This window comes from Rhagoletis pomonella, unplaced genomic scaffold, assembly GCF_013731165.1.
Source record: "Rhagoletis pomonella isolate Grant_MI unplaced genomic scaffold, Rhpom_1.0 Rhpom_scaffold_00002, whole genome shotgun sequence".
Taxonomy (NCBI): Eukaryota; Metazoa; Arthropoda; class Insecta; order Diptera; family Tephritidae; genus Rhagoletis; species Rhagoletis pomonella.
In genome coordinates, this window is record NW_023458556.1 from 55,249,414 (window position 1) to 55,255,607 (window position 6,194).

Genomic DNA, 6,194 nt, shown 5'->3' on the forward strand with positions numbered 1-6,194 from the left:
CACATTCACCCACAGTTACGCACATTTGCAATTGCGCAAAACATAGAGTCGCATAGTTAACCACACACGGTGGCATGCATAAGTCAACGTCATTAACATCAGCTGCGGGTGAATACTAGAATGCTATAAAAAAACGCAAACGTACGTACCTACGTGCACACGGATGCAACACTGGCACTAACAAAAAAAATTAAATGAAACACAGAGCTGGCAACCTTTACCGCATAGCCGGAAACGTGCATGCAGATCAACAAAGCATAAAAAAAAAATAATATTCCAAATATTTTTTTATATCGCTGGAAAATACTTAGCATGTTACAGATGCTATGCAGACGATAATGTCGCTAGCGAAAGAAATTAATTTTGCCTGTGTGTTTGTGTGCGCATGTACAAATGAACACTAATAATAATTATAATAATGTTTCTGATAATGAAGTTGGCGATGCTGGTGGCGATAATGGCACAATGTGCGCTAAATTCTTAAAATCATTAAATATTAATTAAGCCCAGAGCCAGCAACCGAAGAAGTAGTTTGTTGTTATTTTTTAAAGTGAAAGTGGAGAGCGAGGGTGATGAGAAATTACACAAATCGGCAGAACAAAAGGAGAAAAGGGAGGTGTGCACAATGGCAGCCGATGAAATAGGGAAACGGCGACATTTAGACAAATAAATAGACAAGCAGACGGAAATAGATGCAGGCGGAGGATAGCTGGAATTAACGAAAGTTGCTGAAATTGTTGTTCAAAGTCAGTGCAAATGACATTTAGCGCAAGAAAATGCAGGCGTTTAGTGCAAGAAAAGCGCTCATCGAAGGATTTTTCCTGCACTAGAGTACTCTGTCTTTAGCTATCCTTTTCAAAAGTTAAAATCAATTAATTAATAAGTTAAATAAAATATTGCAATAATGTGGTGGGTTGCCACCTGTTAAAAGAGCTAACTAAAAAGCTATGTAAAGTAGCACACAAATTTGGTTGTAAAAGGCTGTGCCCTAAAATTAATTTGGATATAAAACGAGAGAGCTTTCCGAAAGCTCAATTAAAAAAAAAAAAAAATTAAAGGAGCTGCCCGTGTTTAAAAATTCTGAATCAATTTAGTTAACAAGTTAAACGAAATATTCTATTATGGCTTTGCAATGAGAAAGTTGTAAGAAACCTTTGTTGCCACCTGTTCAAAATGTAAAAAAAAACAATTGAATATGAAGTTAGATAAAAATATTTTAATATGGGTATCAAATGAGAGAGCTTTTAAGAAAGCTGTTACTAATTCGGCCGCTGTGGCACGGCCTGTGTTCAAACCTCGGTCAAAGCTGCATCGTAAAAAATGCAGAAAAAAGGTTTTTTCCTAACAGCGCTTGCCCCTCCGCAGGCAATGGCAAACCTGCGAGTGTATTTCTGCCATGAAAAACAGCTTCTCATAAAAATACAATCGCCGTTCGGAGTCGGCGTAAAACTGTAGGTCCCTCTAACACTAACGTATGTGTAAGTGCCAATCTATTATTAACTAACTTGGAAATGTTTTTGACGAACATTACCACCAGTCTAGGAATTTAAAATCAAATTTAATGGAGAAGTTAATTGAAATCTTACTGAGACTATAAATTTGCAAGTTTGTGATCGAGTATCAAAGTAAACTCGGCAAACAAATAGCTTACGACCTGGCTCCCCAGTGATTAAAAGTTAAATTGTATTTAAAATTATAAGTTCAACGAAATTTCACGATATGGATGCCAAACGAGCAAGATTTAAAAAAGCTTTATTGCGAAAATATTTTTAGGGGAACTGCCACCTATTTAAAAATTTAAACTCAGTTTTGTTAACAAGTTAAATGAACTATTACAATATGGGTCGCTAACGAAAGAGGTTTAAGAAAGCTTTTATTTTGAACAGTTTTGCCACCTGTTTAAAAACTTAGCCCAATTTGTTTTTAAGTTTTCACAAAATTATGTGAAAAGGTGTTTAAAATTTTGATTTCGAAATTTTTTCAATGAATTTGAAGTTGGATAAAGGTTTATTGCGCAAATATTTTGAAATATTTGAGTTGCCACCTGTTTAAAAGTAAAATTTCATTTTTTCAAAATTTGTCATAAAATGATTTCAAAAGATGTTTAAGAGTTGTTTATTTCGCTTAAACGTGCAACTCTATTTAATGAAATATTATAATATGGATGACAACATGAAAAATATTTAAGAAAGCTGTATAATAACGATTTCGAAGAGGGCGAGAGAGAGTGTTGGTTTAAGCTTTTATTTATTAAGACACATTTTAATAAAAGTGCCACTCAGAAAAATAATTAAAAAAATATATTAATATAAAGACGAGCTACGAAGTATAAGCTGTATTTTATATTGAAATGGCCAATTTGTTAAAATTCGACACATTAACCATATTTTGGAACCTTGCGACTATGAGCTACATTTTTGAATAAAATTTATTATTTTCGGTGACATAATTTATTTGCTTTCTTGCTAAATTTGAAAGCATAACATTAAATCGAACTTCACCGAAACCGAAACTGCGGGCAAAGGCTATTATTGTATTCATACATACATACATATGCACGTGCTATGTATAGCTGTGTCTTCTCATCATATCAGCATTGAACTAAATGAGCTTAATTTTTCTTCGATGTAAAAAATAAAAATAAAATAATTTCGCAATGCCACGTATTCGCCAGCAATTAGGTAAGGATAACAAGAAATAATTTGTTCTTCTTAAAAAAAAGAAGAGTTTTTGCTGAGTTATTTGCTGTGCGCACAGCTACGGTCTTGGCTAATGCCCATAAATGACCTACATTAAACATTCTTACAATAGCTTTCTTTACACTCAATTGCCACATTAGAGCACCTATTTTTACTAAGTATACCTGTTTGCATGGCTGGCAGCAGATTTATGTACACAGTCATTTAAATTAAATTAAATTACTTTGTCGGCAGGAAATAAAACAAATTTTTGGCTGAAGTAACGATACCCTGGAGATGTGAATAAAAGTGAAAGAAACATAGTCAAGCCTATTGTGAAGTAAATTTGGAATAGAGTCCTATATTCAAAAATACGTATTTTGTATCCTGTAGAATAAAAACTAAGGGAAACAATTGACTGCTCCCTTTTAATCAGCGAATAGGTAAGGTTAGAAAGGCAATGGATTCTTAATTGAGAAGCAGTACCTACCACCTGCATCGCCGCCCTACTGCTTTCTAACATCTTTACAACCTTCTAGTTTGAGGCAGGTAGCTCCGGGTAGAAAAGCCTTACAGTTTCCAGAATTCCTTCTGGCTCTGATCCTTGGTCGCACCGGTAGGCCCTTAAAGTCAACTGCCCTGACGTTTGCTACAGGGTAGATCTCTGCAATGCTAACACTGTCTTTGTGTCACATACCCGCATGCTAAAGTTCGGATATTATTTTCGAACTATCTCGCTCCCATGCAGGTTGCCGGAAGCCTGGTTTGTTCCGTAGACGGCTCCATTCGCGAATGAGCTATTTTGGGGCCCCAGCTTTTCCGATCTCCTCTTTATGGTCCGCATGACACCTTGATATAGTCGCTTATTACCTTTCCACATGACTAAGCTTTAATTAGATTTAAAACATAGCACATGGACTCCAATAGGTCTCGAGAATCTAGGGTTGCCAGATTTTTTATGCGCGAAATCAGTACATTAGCCTTTTTCATGCTAAAAAAATCAGTACTTTTCATTACATTTTTATTCAAAGCAAAATTATGAACGTAAGCAACAGAAAATAATGTAAAACGCCTGAGTTCTTGTTTTTAACAATATTTTGGTATGTAAATAAAATATAGTTCATAAAAAATAAAAGTGTTATTCATTTTAACATGAGTGTACACATCATTATACACAGGAGCCAATAAATTATTTTATATTTGTGACTTTTTGAATATTTAGCAATAACACTGTATGGCAAAATCAACTTTTTTTCTGGGTATTGGACCAAACCATTTTTTTTAAGAGATTGAGTCATAGGTAAGTAATTTCTCCGTTAGAAGTTCGAAATTGGACCTTTGGTAAAAAATTATTTTACGTGGTACGTCCTTTTCTCTTATTTAAACGATATATAACTTTTTCTATGTTACAGGTGCTATAAGGGGTCAAAGGTCGGGTCTTCGAAAAATTAAAGATCTTATATTTCAAACAAGTTTGAACTGATTTAAACAAAATTAATATCGTCACAAACGTGATTAAACCCGCTTTTCCAAAGGAAAAAGTACCTTTTTTTTTATAAAAAAAAATATTTTAAATAAAAACGCCATACGGCTTCACTAGTAGTTCATAAAATATAAAAATGTTATTCATTTTAACATGAGTGTACACATTATCTTACAAAGGAGCCAATAAATTATTTTATATTTATGACATTTTTGAATAGCAATAATGAATAGCAATGCTTTAGCATTTTTTTCAGGCAAGAGAAGGGAATGACACTAAAAAAAAAACAAAAACGTGAGATTTGCTCCCATATACGACAACATACACTAACAGTCTTTATGTTGTACCAGTGTAGCTGCAATTTAAGCTAACAGCAATTACAACAGGCATTAATAAAAACAGAATAAAATAACACTAAACAACAGAGCACAGCAACAACAAATAGTGCTGAGATTTACGGAATAAATCTCTCGTATTTATATGTAAAATGATATCCACCTTCGCACAATAAAAATGAGCCATTAAATGAGCACTTAACAACGGGATGTGTGGCACGCGACTGCTTCCAGCAAAAAGTAGCAAAAGATTAGCAAATACATAGAGAGAGAGAGGAACGAAGGAGAGATAGTGGTACTGAGTGCCAGCTACAGAAAAGTTAACGCACATTAACTACGTGGCAGCGCTATAAAATATACGTGGACATTAAGAAGGACTGTTGCAGAAGGACATATGTACATACATATGTATATAGTTCTATATATATACATACAAACATGTTGGTTTTGTGCGGGCGTAGTGTTGGGGAAGTGTGTTTGAAATTCCTCTACGATTATATGTACTTCATATGTAGGCGTAAAATACATACTTACTGACACATGATTATAGCTGAGTTGGGGACTACTCAAAAAACAAAAGCCGAAAAAGAAATCAGCAATTTAAATTTTCATTAAATGTCATGAACTAAGTGAATAAATAGCACCTACATACATGGGTGTATTGCTTTGCGTTAGCCGCACTGCACCAACTTGAAGACCGTATTTCTACTTAAATTGCTTAACGTCAACAATTTTTATTTAAGTTTCATAGAAATTTTTGCAACAAATTGTTATACAGCATTTTAAAGGCATACAAATCCTCTTTCAAAGCCTTTACCTTGAATATTAATTTTATTTCATTTTCATGCTCTCTGCTCTCTAGACAACGCGTCTAAAGCATTCGGTATCGCGATTCTTCAATAGTTTGGGGGAGATAGCGGAGTTGAAAGTATCGGAGCTCCACAGTTTCGTCCGTTAAAGTAAATGGTTTAACATCGCGTATCTCCTTAATATTTTGAGAATGAAGGAAGTTAGGCTTATAAGTAGTTCCGTATGTTTGCGCTAAGTCAAAGGGCCTGTTGCGTGATTTATGTGCGCTATGTATGCCGTATTATTTACTCTGATCAAGTATCTAAAGGTGAAACCGCTTGCCTAATTCGTCGGCCATCATTTATTGAAACTTCCTTAGCGGCGGTTGGTTGGTTGGGAGCAAATTGGCAAATTGAAAATGATGCAACGGAAATGGTTGGGGCTGGGTTAAATTAACAAAAATTTGCTAATATCCCAATAAACACAAAAACGTGGGTGGCATCGTATCGAATTCGAGGCGAGCTCGAGTAAATCACTTTGCTCGAAGGATTTTTTTCATTGCACGTCTTCGAAGCACAATCAAGAAAATAGTTTCTTTTCGAAAATATTCTTTGTTAGAAAAATAAAACAAATACAATTTCCTTACATTTTATTTTAGTAAGCCGGATTTATTTAATGCAGCAACGGAACAAAGTAAATATCTGCATTTAAAGTGATTTGTAAAACCTTGGTTATTTCGTGAAATGGGTATTTACATATAGTGGTGCTAATTAATGTTAAATTATTTGCTACACATTTTCTGATATCCCTAGAAAACGAAACATTCTCTGTGCTATTGCATTTTTTTTTCACCTTTTGTTTATTTATATTATAGATTTAATTTCAGATAGCTAGATTTTTAAATCCTAT